Source organism: Strix uralensis, chromosome 1 (genome assembly GCF_047716275.1).
Source record: "Strix uralensis isolate ZFMK-TIS-50842 chromosome 1, bStrUra1, whole genome shotgun sequence".
Classification (NCBI taxonomy): Eukaryota; Metazoa; Chordata; class Aves; order Strigiformes; family Strigidae; genus Strix; species Strix uralensis.
The window spans coordinates 143,967,448-143,983,265 of NC_133972.1; positions in this window are offsets into that span (position 1 = coordinate 143,967,448).

The following is a 15,818-nucleotide window of genomic DNA, read 5'->3' on the forward strand; positions in this document are numbered from 1 at the left end:
AATACATCCTGAGCAGCAGCTCAAAGAATAGTCTTAAATGGTATGATAGAAGAGAGCCTCCTGTCTGGCTGTGTCTGGCAACTGAATCCAGAAAAGGCCCTCTCACATTTCGGCTTTCTGCTTTAAATCAACCATGACCTACTGTAGTGTTTTCTCTGTGGAATGCCTCAGTGGTCTGGGTTTTACTGGTCATGGGCAGAAGCAGGCTGTCACTTTCACAGTGCACAGCCAGGGTGTCCTGGCTTTGTGGAGGGAGGCCCTTGGAAAGGTTATATTCAACTGTGGCTTCTGCATAGGAAGCCTTACCTGGTCTGGAGAAACTCCGCACATTCTTATAGACCAGCTTGGCCTGGTTGATTTGGTTTTCTAGTAGTGCTTTCCCTCAAAGGTCACTCAAATTCTTTCTTGTTTTGGATAATGTAGCTGTGGTAGGTCTGTAGGACATGTGAGAACAGAGATGGGCCTTGGTTCTTGGTGCCAAAGGAGAAGACAGCTTTAGAGTAAACGTTTTTCCATTTTAAATTTGGTCTCTCTCATTTCCAAGGTGTTCTGCTCCTCTTCCTCGTCCTCCTCCTGTACAGCCAGCTAGCCTGGTGATGTCTCCAGGATAAAGGTGGCAGCAACACTGGAATCGTGTTGACCTCTAGCTCAGCTGAGACCTTGTCTAGGTGCATGCTGGGATCTGTCATGTGTTTTGCCTCCTCAGTGAAAAGGTTGTCAGTGGTTGGTGTGGCTGGCAGGCAGAGAAGGTGGCACAAGAGAGGGGAGCATTTTAACCATCAGGTTCTTATGCCTACTTTCAACTCTCTCTGCTGAAACTTAGCTAATAAACTCAAATAAAGTTAACAAAATCCTCAGCTCTGCCATCATGGCAATAGCCTTAAGTGCATCCAGCAGCAGAATGTAAAGACCCTAGGTAACTTTGTGGGCAAACATATAGATATATACACATAGCTTCATCAAGAGAAGATTTTGTAAACATATGGTGGATATTAAACACTGCCTATTGTCTAATTTAGGTATGTATGTGCAATTAGGATTTGCTCCCTACAGCCTACCAAATGAGGCTTTGAAAAAAAAGTCTACATTTTGGACCAAAGAAACTTGAAGTCACATTAATAGGGTTTAAGTGCCTGAGCCCTAGGCCTGTTGCTTATGGAAAATGAGTGTGAAATCCTTTCCTTACCCATACATGTGTTCCCCCATACACAAATTTTCACAGGAAATAGTGCCTTACAGTATTTTAAACAACACTTTGATTGATTTTAATTATTGTTTTGGACATTTTACAGTCTTAAAATATCATGTAAATGAAAATAAGTAGATGGTTGCAGATTATTTACTCAGTTTTCTTCCTTTAGAAGCATAACAACTCAAGTCTTAAGGGAAAATATCAAACATGATAGGCAGTCTCTAAGAAGGAAGATAAAATGGTTGATAAAACCTCAGCAAATATCATTAGCTACATCCAGGTTCCAATTTCCAAATAAATACTCACTCAAGTGTTAGACTGAGTTAAACTAATTTTGATATTGGTATTTTTAGAAGCTCATTTTGTTCAAGTGAGAAATAACCCTTATACTTCACCCTCTCCCTATTCTCCACTTTTTAAATTCCTACAGACTAATTTATTGGATTAATTTCAGGGCTGCTAACCTCTTGTGTGGAAGTCACAGAATTATATCCATCCCATATGGTAGGTATATACCCCAGCTTTCAGGAAAAGCAGACCACATGCCATATCTGTGCTGCAGGGCCCATGGCACTGAGAGCTCTCTTACTGATCGTTAACCCTGCGATTCCTGTTTATGCCTTGGTACCAATGTGCCAGAAACATCTCCCTGGATGTTATGATGCTCCTCAGTTGCTGAGGAGAGGGGCTCCGAAGAGGAGCATAGCAGCGGGGGACCCTTTTGAAAGCATCAAAAACCTGTGGCAAAACCACAAGATGAGAATTCAGGAGCCCAGGGAAGAGGGAGTGCCTCAAGTCGCCTCCCCCCTGAGTGGGAAGAGTGAACTGTGAACGAGGGCAGTGGGGACTCAGAGCGGGCGGACCCTGGAGTGACGATGCCCAACGCCCCTCACATACAAGAGCAGCCCTCAGGGAGTGCGAGCAACCAGGAGCACGGTGAACAGGATGGGTGAACAGGGCGTGGAGCGTCAGAAGGGTGTGGCACGGCAGGTTGCACAGCAGTTCATGCAGGCAGGGTGAGCGGTAAGGGCAAAGTCCATCTCCTGGGTCTAGAGCTTATCTGAGCTAGTTTCATCTTATCGTCCTCCACGAGTAGACTGAACCATGGTCTTCACACCAGAAAGAATGTGGTGACCCAGACGGAGATGCCACGCAAACATGCAGCAGTCCAGGTCCCAGGCTGCAGGGAGTGTCTGAGCCTGTCAATCCTGCCGGAAGGTGGCAGTGACAGCACCTGTGTGTGCTGCGATCAGCTGGGTGACCTGCTCAGCCTGGTGGCGGAACTCAGAGAAGAGGTTGAAAGATTAAGAAGTATTAGGGAGTGTGAAAAGGAAATTGATCGGTGGTGTAAAACCTTAGCACCCCTGAAGCAACAGGAGCAAATGGAGGCTCCAAACGAGGCAGGCAATCCCTCATCCTCTGGCTACCAGGCAGAAGGAGGGGACCTAAGAGATGGGGGAGACTGGAAACAGGTCCCTGCTCAGGGAGGCAGGAAAACCCCCTCCTGACCTCCCTCACCTTCCATGGTGTCTCTTCACAATAGATTTGAGGCCCTGGAACTTTTCAATGAAGTAGAGAAGGAGGAAGAAAATGAGTCAAACAAGGAGGAAGACCAAGGTCCACCAAGGCTGGGTCATTCTGGACCAGTGTTTTGCTGATCAGGGATATCAATTAAACTCAGACATCAGAGTGAAAAGAGCAGGCGTATTTTACTAGAAATAACTAAATAATAGAATAATACAGAAAACATACAGTAAGAAAAGACAGAATAGTGCACTTAAACAAATAGGAAAATACAGGGTAATGCATCAAATCATTACTACCTGAGAGAGAGAGAGAATAGTGATTAAGAAAGATACATCACCACTTGCATACTTTACCATCATCCAGATCCGCAGTCGCTGGGGAGCCCCGGTTACAGCGAGGATTTGGAGAACCTTTCCCTGCAAGTGGGAAACCCTACGCGGTACGTCCACCCGTAGGTGAGGCTTCCAAAGTCGCTGTGAGCGGGTCCAGCCTTATATACCTAAAAATCAGTAAGCCAGAATAGCTGGCACCTTTGTTTTAAGCGGAAATATCTGGTTTTCATCTCACGTTAGGTTCCCCCCAGAGCCTGGCCAGGGCTTAAGGGAGAAGCTAAGGGAGTTTCCCTGCTTATCTAGTTAATTTATGAGCAAGGTCACAAGGCCAGACAACTGTTTCTGTGGCCTTGTTATCTTGCTCACACATAAAGAAATATAAGGATACATTCAAGATAGACATGTTTTATGATGTTTAAGCTACATCTTCTATGCATATTTCACTAATGACTACATACAGAGTTAGCAGTTTCAGTTCAGGGCCTGTTGCTCAGGCTTCAATACTTCCACCTTTTACATCAGAATAGTTGGTTTGCTATAACTTAGTATAATACCTATTAGCACAATGGTTATCAGTTATAAAATGTACAGGATTCATCTATAGGTCAACTCTGGCTTGGGCTTATTGTCCAAGCCTTAGCACTTCAACCAGGTATTAAAACCAGTTCTAAAAAGAACCCCAGAAGAGTCATTGTAGTGGGTGACTCCATTCTGAGGGGTGTTGAAGGCCCAATATGCAGACCAGACCCGCTTCATAGGGAAGTCTGCTGCCTTCCTGGGGCCCGCGTCAAGGACCTCAAGGCAAAACTCCCCGCTCTAGTGAGACCCAAGGACTACTACCCTCTCTTGGTTTTTCAGGTAGGTAGTGACGACATTACCAGGAGAAGTCCTAAAGCAATAAAGAGAGATTTCAAGGCCTTGGGGAAAGTGATTAAGGGGTTGGGGGCACAAACTGTGTTCTCCTCCATCCCTTCAGTTGCGGAGATAGATGAAGAAGATTACAGGAGAGCTCAACAGATGAACTTGTGGTCCAAGACTGGTGTTACCGTCAGGACTTTGGATTTTTCAATCATGGGTTAGTATACAGGACACCAGACCTTTAGGCACTAGATGGGATACATCTGTCCCAGAGGGGGAAGAGGATCTGGGGGCAGGAGTTAGCTGGGCTCATAGACAGAGCTATAAACTAGATTTGAAGGGGGAAGGGGGCAAAACATCAGCCCATCTGAAGTGCATGTATACCAATGCACACAGCATGGGTAACAAACAGGAGGAGCTTGAAGCCATGATGCAACAGGAAAATTATGATGTCATGGTTATTATAGAAACATGGTGGGATGTCTCCCATGACTGGAGTGTGCCAATTGATGGCTATAAGCTCTTTAGGAGGGACAGGCAGGGAAGGAGAGGTGGTGGGGTGGCGCTGTATGTTAGGGACTGTTATGATTGCTTTGAGTACAAGTGTAGTGAAGACAGAGTGGAGTGTCCCATCTAAACAATTAATCCTAAAGGTCTGTCTAGAGAAGATGTATATTCAGCAAACTAATGGTGTATCGTAAATGATACTAGGTTGCACATCGTTTGGGGAGAGTCAGTGTGTATTAGGGTTAAGAAATCATGAGCAAAATATTAACTGGACATTAATGGTTTTTATAACAATACGAAATTATCTTTTAAATGCAATTTTGATTTAACATCTGCAAAATGTTGGGTATTGAGTGGAAGAACAAGATATCACTACTAAATAAAGAACATACAACAGTCAAAAGAGGCTTTGCATATTTTTCTTTCAAGTCTGTACATTTTTCTTGTCTAGATATCATTTAGTAACCATTACCTCACCAGCATGTTCGACTATGTTCATAATCAGTTATCACTTTCATAGCTTTTACTAAGTTGTATGCACTATCAAACTGTGTAAGTAGCCAGCACTCTGCTCTGAAATATATGGCTTTTTGTGTGGAAATACTTGGGACATGTGAGATGGCATTATTTGGTTTATCCATTCCCTCATAGTTGCATGACTTTTTTTTATGTTGACTTTTTATTAGTATCCAGAAAGGATATTGGTATTATGCTGAAAAATCTTTATATTAAGGGGGGGATAACTACAGAATACATAAAAGAGAAATAAAGAGCAAACTAAAGGTAAATGGAGAATATAGAGAAAGGGCAGTTGTGGTAAACAAAGAGCAACAGAATTGGGAATGGCAAAATCAATACTCTCTTTTAAGCAGGGAACAGAGACCAGTCTTGAGGTACAATTCAGTGACTAACAACACTCTCTACTGTGTGCATAGAGTCAAGTTTAGGGTGAAATGGATGACAGATCCGCAGGAAGAGTCTTTGACTATACCTTGCCCTTGAAAATGCCTTTTGAATGTATGTTTATTTAAGAACCAGATAGCTCTGGAGTTATTTTCTCTTAAATATGATCTTAGAATTTAAAATACATATAAATATGTATCCATGAGAATTTTGAGGACTGCTCTCTGTTGTGCATACTTCATGAAGTTAACTGAAATGCAATCTTTTCATTATGGGAGGCTGTTTGTTTAGGAGGATTTAATATTCCTCACATTTAATGAAATGAGGAACCCCATCTGCTCAACTTGGTCCAAATTAAAAGATTAATTTCATAAGAACACAAATGTATCATTATGTGAAGTCAGTGGCAAGTAAAATTCATAGAAAATAAAAGTTTTTTCTCAACCCTTTTTTTCTGTTATGGTATGGAGTAGGAAACTATTCAGAAATGTAGCACAGCTCAGCATACTGCTTGTATATCAGCACTTTTTTGCATGCCCATGTGTACAAGTGTTTGTTTAATTTCAGTGGGACCTTACATCTATATTTACTCTTATGATGTTTAGCATATTGAAATTTTACTAACCACCATAGTTTCAAAAGGCCATTGCATCCCATACATGTAATTTACTGCAATAGACCTTCACTTCCACTTTGGAATTACTCAGATTCACACTGATAAGTTGATGGCTGTTATGTATTGATGCTTATTTCAGCAAGATCTTCTTGCTAGGCTGAAGGGGAATAGAAAAAGTTTAAGATTTCCCCTGGTATCTCTTTGATGCAGCTTTGATTTGGTAGCCCATCGTACTACATTATGAAGGTGACGTATGTAAACCTCCAGTGCTTACTAACCATAAACTTCATCAGTTTTGTAGCTGGTCTCTGCATGAGTACAGATTAGACTTTTGCTTTAGAGCTATATATGTGATTCCAGATACTACTTTCTTCTACTCAGTCAGCAGAAAAAATCTCTAATTATGCTGTGGGTACAGTCAACAGAGTCAGCAAAACAAAACTCATTATGTATTACAAAAATCCAGCAGTGAACTGCTCACGCAAATTCTTCATGGAGTTACAGAAAACAGATTCTCTATTAGCAAAAAAAATCCTGACTTGCTGTCACCTTGATAAGTTCTTGAACTATTTTTGTTTTCTCTTCCTGGTATATTGACACTGAAATTCCATGCATTCTCATTTATATTATTCTGGCAAAATTTCTTTGTTATAGACATTGTACAGAAATGATACTAAAACACTGAAAATTCATCAACTCATAAACCATAAAGAAGTTAGCTTTAGAAATATATGATGGATATGGTTGGTTTGTACTGTAGTAAAACACAGTTCATGTTTTTCTACTAAGACTTATTTTTTTTCTCTCTGTTCTACAGAGGGAAGAGGACAAAGGAGAAGGAGAACATATGCATAATCCTGTTTAACCAGTCTTCTGTCCTCTGCTTTTGCCTCTTCCAATAATCTCTGTAAATTTTGTGCAAGTAATTTGAAAAACCTCACGATACCAAGAGAAGTCTTGAACTATAAATCTTCACCATTTTCATGGACTCTGAACAATCTGTGGGTTTTGGATATTTTTCTAGGTTTCTGCTTTTCTTCTGTTTCAGTGAATGGCCATTTATACTTAATGTCTGTTTTTCCTCTGCCTGTATTTCCAATTTACTTATTTCTCAATTCTATCTCTGTGCTCAGACTTAAAAGAAGGATGACATAACCACCTTTCTCCAGTCTTCTCTGCCACACAGATATACATATTTTTAAATTTTTATTTAAGGGGAACATCCTTACAGTATGCAGAGGGAGACAACTTGCTGATTACACAGCACTTGCTTTCATTGTATCTGCTGCTCTGTTTTGCATTCTCAGAATCCAGTGGAGATGACAGCAGTCAGAGAATGGGAATGAAAAACTAACAAAAATACAGTTAGGTAGATTTGATTTATGATAAAGCTTTATGTTAAATTGGATATTTGAGCAATTGCATACTGTACAGGTAAAAAGAAACCCCTAATATGAACACTGCTCAGAATGATATTAGATCTAAAAAGTCAGATATCTTTTGAAGATTGATACCACCTCATCTCCAAAAAGACAATTGACACCAATGTTGGTTTCCCTGCAAAAAAAACCTTGCCCGAAAACACCCTTAAATATTAGAGTAAATTTTAATGTTAAAGTGTTTTGGAGTTGGTTTTGGTTTTTTTGTTTATTTGTCACTGGTTGGTTTTGGTTTTGTTTGGGTTTTTTTCTGTAGCAAGTAATATTCGTTTCTTTGTCTTTAACATAACGAGGTTTCAGGCTCAGCTGTAACTGTGCTCCTTCTCTTTTGTGAACATAAATTGAAACATGGATGTTTATAAATCTTCTTGCAAATTATTATGATGTTTTAAACTCCAGATTAGAATTGTTGTCCCTTAATCTCTGAATCCATTCACTCAGTCCCTGAGTCCCTGACTGACAGTCAGCAGCCAGTGTTATGACACCTCCATTGGTAGAGACTTCTGAGAACTATAAATGTCAAACTTATAAAGCAATCCACTTTAACTTTGAATAACAGGCTTTATCAAAAGTGCAAAGATGTTTCAACTGTAAAGTAAATAATGATTTTTAAAACTGCCGTAAATAAGGACCTCACTCAACAGATATTTCAGCCTTAGCACAATTATGTGTTAAAGGTGAAAGAGGCACTGTAGATATACACTAAAAATAAGGTTTCATACATGTAAGCAGGCATCAGCATTGCAACTTCCTGTTGCAAACTTCCTATTTGCAATGCTACTTGCAATCAGACACAGACCCAAGTCAAGTCAGTGCGGCTTCTGATCTGTTTTCATATGCTCAAATTCCACTTGCAATTGACAACATAGCTATTATGTTTCTCACAGAAGAAAAAAAGGCAAGATTCTGTTGTAATATTATTAATTAGGAAGTGATACTGTAACATACTGTTGAGCAATTTATCTTCTTTTGTTGACTTGAAGACTTGTAACATTGCAATCAAATCACAGGAACAGTCTTCATTCTACACATTCTTTTTTCTATAGTGATCAAACAGTACATCTTTGAAGGCAAGAAATAAAGGGAAGAACAGGGGAAAATGACAGGAAAGAGATAAACATATCTATTTCAACTGGGTAAGTTTGTGTGAAAATTTGACATGTCTGTTGGATCTCGCACACAGAAATAATCTAGTTTCTTCCATTTGTAATCTATGAAACTCCCCAAACCATATGATATTTAATCATATAGAGGTACTTTGATGACATACAAAGTATATTATCATCACCCAAAATTAGGCACATGCTGGAGTGCTTGTTTAGATAATGGTTGTGTTGATTGAATTTGTACTACTATGGCTCTTCGTAACAACATTTTAACAATACAAGTAATTTTGGTTTTTTTTTTCCCCATAAAGTCTTTGGCTTAATATTGATAGAGAATATATGGTGTTCACTTCCTCAACAACCATTCAGTTTCAGTTTTCTCTCTTTTGTTCAATATACAGACATGTGTCCTGCTCATTGAGCACCGTTCCAATTTTCCTTGTAGACATAGAAGTAGAGTTCAATCTAGGCTGCCCTGGAAGATCTAATTGCTATACTTCCCAACTGTGAATGCAGTTTTAAAATGTTCAAGACATGCTTTGACAGTATATGATTAGAGTACCCAGTGAGCTACTATAAATATTTCTGTTTAAAAAACATGACTAGAAAACAGAACAACAGATCCCATTTGATTGTTTCCTAATGATTTTTACTAACAAGAAGACAGTTTATAAAAAGTAAGTCTAACCTGGAGGGCATGTGAAGAAAAAAGTGGCAGACGTTCTCTAGATTCTTCAAAACACCTTTTTAAAATAATTACAAGTTGAATGAACTCAAGTCAACATGTATATTAAACCAAAATATTTTCTGCAGCATTCATTTATAAATACGGGTTAACATGAAACTCTTAACTAGTAAAAATGTTTTTATAGTTATTTCCTTATGAAGAATCTCTGTCAGTGTGCAATTTTGTTAACACTGAAACAGATAACGTTTAGAAAGAATAGCATACTTAAGATATCCATAAAATATCATAAAGCATGCACTACAATACGACATTAACATTCCACCAGAGAACATGTACCAGGTGCTGTTTGTTGGAGTAGTAGATTATTACTTTGTTTGCATTCCTTTTCATTCACGTAAGTTATTTTTCCATCAGAAATTGTATTTCCTTTAAATAAACAAATGGTTATGTTTCAATGAAAATGTTTTCAGGAATACTTTCAGGTTAAGCAAAACTTCCAAGAAACAGAGACACAGGAGAGAATTAAACCTGGAAATTACAATACTTACTTGAAACTGAATCTTTGGCAGTCATAAGAAGTGTCTCTCCTCCGATCTTTTTACTATTACTGTTTTATTTTTTGAGCCTTTTTTTGTTTTTGTTTTTGTTTCTTCCTTTTTGATTAAAAGTTTTGAGAGGTTTGGGGCTTCGCTTTTTGTGTTGGTTTATTTTGTTTTGTTTTTCCCAGAACAACAATAAAAATTCAAGAGCTCGGTTCTTTTGTTATGACAGTTGTTTTAGGCTCTCCATTTTTTAAAAATTTACTTTGGTGAGCTTACATTCAGGTTTTATTTTCATGTTGTTTCTTCACATCAGTTTGTACCTAAGAGGTTTTGTTAATCTGTGTAGTAAGTGTTGAAACACTGAGTACCCAAGCCATATGGTATCAGCTCCCAGAAGGAATGACTGGCAGAAGCTATTTCGCAGAAAAATCTCACCAATACTGCTGTGGATGGATTTGAGTGTGCAGATGTATAGGTCTGGTTATCAGTAAAACAAATTATTAATTTTGGTTACTATTTAAGAGTATGGTTGCTTTAGCTTTTGAGTTAAACTGTTCTACAATGATTCTGCACAGTGCACCTAAGTCTTTCAGAACAAATCTGTAGGCAGAATAACTCAATTAAAAAGTAAAAATCTGTTTAATCTTGTTTGTAAAATGAGCATGAAAAAGCTTCTTCTCTGAAAAGACAGCATTACCAAGTGGACAGTTAACACACTGTGAAAATAACATAGAAAGACAAGAATTAAGGTGGATTTGCTATAGGGTTTAAGGTGGTGGTCTCATAAATAAGAGATAATTCTATAATAATTCAGTCTTGTGGAATTTGATTTCCTCCCTTTAACGCATGCTCCATAGATGAATCTATCCATATACAACCGTTCATAACACAATATGTTCATATATAGTTTATGCTAAGGAAGTGGACTTTCAATCTATAAATAAATGCTTTTATTTTCAAACTGTTTAAATAAATGTGCTATCACAAGTACAAATAATGGATTTTCAATTTTTTTGACATTCTTTATTCTAACTGGAGAAAATTACTAGAATACTCTGAGATGAAAATGACTTTGATCAGTAATAAAAGTTTTCCATGGTGATGGGTACTTTTATAAGGGAAATGGGAAGCTGTTCTGCAATGATCCAGGAACCAGAGATGTATTATCTGATATGAAAAAGTGTACTAGGCGGCTCCAAACTACAATAAAATTCAAAGAAGCTTTCCCCCCTGTTTTCTGTGAACTTTGAATCAATTCTGAACTAAGGGAACAACAGGAAATGTTCAGAAATCTGCTTTCATTAGTAGCTGTGGTACTTCCTCCATTCTTTTTTGACATCTCCACACTTTTTTTGCAATGTGAGAGTATTGTTAGAAATTCACATGGTTGTCTTGACCCACATGATGACTGAATTTACCAGCTATGGAGAAGGGAAGAGACAATGCATGCCAAATACTCTGCAGCCAAACACAGAGAGATCTGGGCTGCTCCTCTAGCTACAGACTTCAGCAGCCATAGTGTCTCCAAATGACACCTGAAGTTCAAGATCCCCTACTCCACTTCCAGGTTCATAGCATAAAAGGTAAAGCTGCTTTTCAGTGTAAACTCAGAGATGCAAAATCAATCTGTTCTGAGGGACCACAGGTATTATTCTTTCACAGAAGAGTGCATTGTTTGTTAAACTTTGGAAATGAATGAATTCAGTTTACCTTTGAATTCATGTCCTCTATCCCTTACTTCCCACCAAATTAATCCCAGCTGATCTTGTGTCTTCTTTGATGGTTTCATGAAGCAGGGAAGAACAGTTGCTATGGCTGCTCTCACTTGCTGGCCATTTCATTCAGACTCTATTATTAATGAATTATATCTCCTTTTTCTCAGTACACTGATCTAAGTCACTGTCACTATGTGCTAGCCTTCACATAACTTGTAGGAACTTAATTATCTTTTTCACTTTTATCCATTATTTAAGTTTGGTTGAATGTGTCTCAAGGATTGAGAAGTTGCCAGTGGGGTCTGAGAGCCTAAATTGTCTCTGTATACCACTTGAATTGATAGTGTGCTTAGAATAGTGCAGCTCATGAAAATGTGACAAATTGTGGCCATCACATCTATATTACAAATTCTATGTATTTGATTTTTCTCTTTTATATTGTCATTACTACATTGTCTATTCATTTTACTTAACTGAAAATAAAATTTGGTACACTGCATTAACCCTGTTTACATTTCTTTGTTCAGACATAGAATCACAGAATCATAGAACGGTTTGGGTTGGAAAGGACCTTAAAGATCATCTAGTTCCAACCCCACTGCCATGGGCAGGTACACCTTCCACTAGACCAGGTTGCTCAAAGCCCCGTCCAACCTGGCCTTGAACACTTCCAGGGAGGGAGCAGCCACAACCTGTCTGGGCAACCTGTTCCAGTGTCTCACCACCTTCACAATAAAGAACTTCTTCCTTATATCTAAACTAAATTTGTCCTCTTTCAGTTTAAAACCATTACCCCTCATCTCATAGCTACACTCCCTGATAAAGAGTCCCTCCCCATCTTTCCTGTAGCCCCCTTTAAGTACTGGAAGGCTGCTATAAGATCTCCCCGGAGACTACTCTTCTCAAGGCGGAACAACCCCAACTCTCAGCCTGTCATTACAGGGGAAGTGCTCCATCCCCCTGATCATCTTCGTGGCTCTCCTCTGGACTCACTTGAGCAGGTCCATGTCCTTTTTATGTTGTGGGCCACAGAGTTGGATCCAGTACTCCAGAGGGGTTCTTATGAGAATGGCGTAGAGGGTGAGAATGACTCCCCTCAACCTGCTAGCCACGCTTCTCTTGGTGCAATCCAGGATACGTTTGACTTTCTGGGCTGTGAGCACACATTGCTGGCTCAGAGTCAGTTTTCCATCCCTAATTGCATACATGATATGTAGTGTACAGGCTTTCTCCAACAAGGAAGGGAAGAAACTGCTCTTCCTAAATCTTTTGCGCCTACGACTTGTTTCCAAGCAGAGACACCTTTTATTGAATGAAGAAATGGTCGATTCTGAACTGTTTTTTACCACAGCTGATAATTGGTTGCTGAGTCTTTTTATGACATAATGACATTAGGAAATTTAGCTCTCCTATTATTTTGGGACTTTTTCCTATCATTCAGGATTTATTTTTAATTGAGCTCCATAGGCTAGAATATGAGTTTAGGATTTCGCAGTCTTTGTTCCATGATAGGACTTCCAGTAATATAGCTAATAGGTTCAAACAGTAGTAGCGGAACAAAGGTAGACATCTTTCTGTGGAAAAATGTGTGTCTCTATTTATTATTTTTTCAGTTGCTTATGCAGGGATTCTCCATAAAGGAATCCTACTCCCTTTAGTGCCACATTTTCAGTTTTCTTTTACTTTTTTTTTACGTTCAACAGTCCTCACCCATGTCAGTTACCGTGACCTTTTTCTGTTCTGTTTTTCATTCTGCCACTCTCAAGCCTCATTTCTCAAAGATTTTGTTCTTTTCCTCTTTTCTACTTTATCTGATAAAATAATCAGCTATTGCATAGTTTATGGTTTCATAAATGTGTCTTCTGTGGCCTGGAAACTTGACCCTTCAATAAGATTAGTAGGGTGTAGAACGGGGATTAAATTCTTCTTAGTGAGACTTCCTACAGTGTTCCACAGTTGTAATAACATCTCTTTCTACTCAGTTCACATCTGGAAAGCTTTCTTTTATGGGTAGTCTTTTTAGAAATAACATAAATTTTAAAAAGCTGTTACAGAACCTGAGAGGACAAATAGAAGGCAATACATGATGTGAGATGGATGTTTTTATCTTTAGAACTCTTACATAAAGGATTTTCTATACATTTTTTTGTGAAATCAAAACATGAACCTTCATTCAGACACTACCTGATAAATTTTTCTCTGATTGGTTGCTTGTGGACCCCTTAATAATTAAAAAGTTACATTGGTCTTCAGTATTCTTCACCAAACAGCAACAGAATCACAATTTACTATTTTATTTGCAAAATAAGGATGTGAGAATTCATTTAAAAAATTAAAAAATAGAAGGAGTTGTCTTAAATAAGTATATTACACACATTCTAAATTCTAATTAAATACAGGAAAGTTATACATACCAATTAAACTGAATGCTGGTGCATACCAACATGAATATTCTATAGTTTTGAGGAGTCATTCAGCTGTTAATTTTTCTAATACATGGGTAGCCATTATTTAATTAAAATAATAATAAATTACCTATTAATGTTTCTCACAATAAGAAATAGAACTTTCCAACAAAACTGCTCCATCTGCAGTGTGGAAGAAGCATCAGCTGAAATTCAACATTGTGAAGTATTTTTTGTCTATTTTTTCTCCCTTGATCAAAAAGTTACTTACATAAAGTTGAAAGAAGCTATGACTGCAGCCTTTTCCCCATTTGTGTCCCCAGAAAACTACTTAGCTAGCACGGAGGAAATCGTGGAATTATTTCTTTTTCTGGAAGGTAACTGCTGAGTAAGAGTATGACAGCTGCACTACTATAGCTCTTCACAGTTGTCAATTAAGAGGAAACAGATCATCAAAACTTGAATACTTCATTTTATAATGATCTTCTGTATTGTGTTATTTTAAAAAAGCAAGTGCCTCTTGACAAAGCTAAATAAAGGAAGGGGGGGAGAGCTTCCAGTGCTGGCAGCTGACACTGTGCAAAAAGTTTTTTCCAAGAGAAATTGAAAATGTTGAGGCTTATTCTCTATTTTCCAGTTCTTGATGTTAATACAAACAATAATAAGGACAATAACAGCACAGATTTGAAACAACTCTATGATGCTGATTTCTGGAGAAATAATGCAACTTTTGCTTGTTTGTTTGTTTTTCCATAAGAGATGCCTGGCTGAATTTTCACACACCTTAGTAGAAAGAAAATAAGGACATTGCCTGCTTTTCCTGCTCAGGACAGTTAGTTTCTGGGTTGACTCTTTCAAACAAAAGGAGATAAAGGAAACAAAACTGGTCAGGAATGATAATAAGATACAATGAATATTATGATCAATTATGTGATTCAGTAGGGCATTTCTTATTTTGGACAGATGATCACTAAACATTTTATCTGGGTGGATCATCATGGGGAACAAGCATTGGTGCAACCAGAGCAGAAGTATCTGTGCAATAGGACCTGCAGTAGTTCCTGACAGACTGTACCAACTCAATCCAAGAATTGCTTTTCTCCCTTTTAGGAGTGTATCTGAAAATGTTGCATTCAATAGGGAATTACAACTAAACCAGCAGATGTAAATTAGGCAATGTAAACACTTCTGAGTGGAGTCAGTTGCACATAACATCCTGATCACACCCATGGAAGCTGTGATTCTGAGCAGCTGTCTGTAGAAGATGCTACAGAGATGGTTGTTGCAGGGCAGTGAGAGAGTAATGAAGAAAGAGGGATACGCTCTTACTTAGAGCCAGACCACCCTTAAGTGTACCATTCATTATGACACTGTGCCCATCTCTCAAAAAAGACAGATGTTCTGTACACAGCTGTAAGACAATTGACAAAATTACTGTAACAGAAGTCCTTTAGAGGATAAATACAAAGGGAAAACATATTAGAAGATATAAAATCTCAATGTCAAATCTAAAAATATTGTATACATAATAAATTACTGAAAATTAAATTGACAATATTTCTTTCGTTCTTCTTATTTTCCACATTTTATGCCCATGTCTTATCTATCTGTTATATCTTACCAGTTAGCTTTCAAGATTTTAAAAAGGAGTTGTACAATGTTTAACACTAAGGCCTAAACCATCTGAGGTCTCTAAATATATACAACAAAAAATGTGATGCTTAAAAATATAACATGTACTCCTAAATGATTTCAACACAATTTCAGAGTTGATTCTTCTCTTATCTCAGTTTCATATCTTAGCAAACATTTTTTTTCTGGGTTTCTTTCCTTAGTTAATGGTACTGCATATATAAAGAAATCACCCTATCAACATGCTTTGGAATGAAAAACAAATCAGAGTGATTCTCTTCCCAAGTAATATGACTATTTCCAAAAGCACAGTAAATAGTACTGTCTAAAATTCAACAGCTAAATTATGTTTTAGA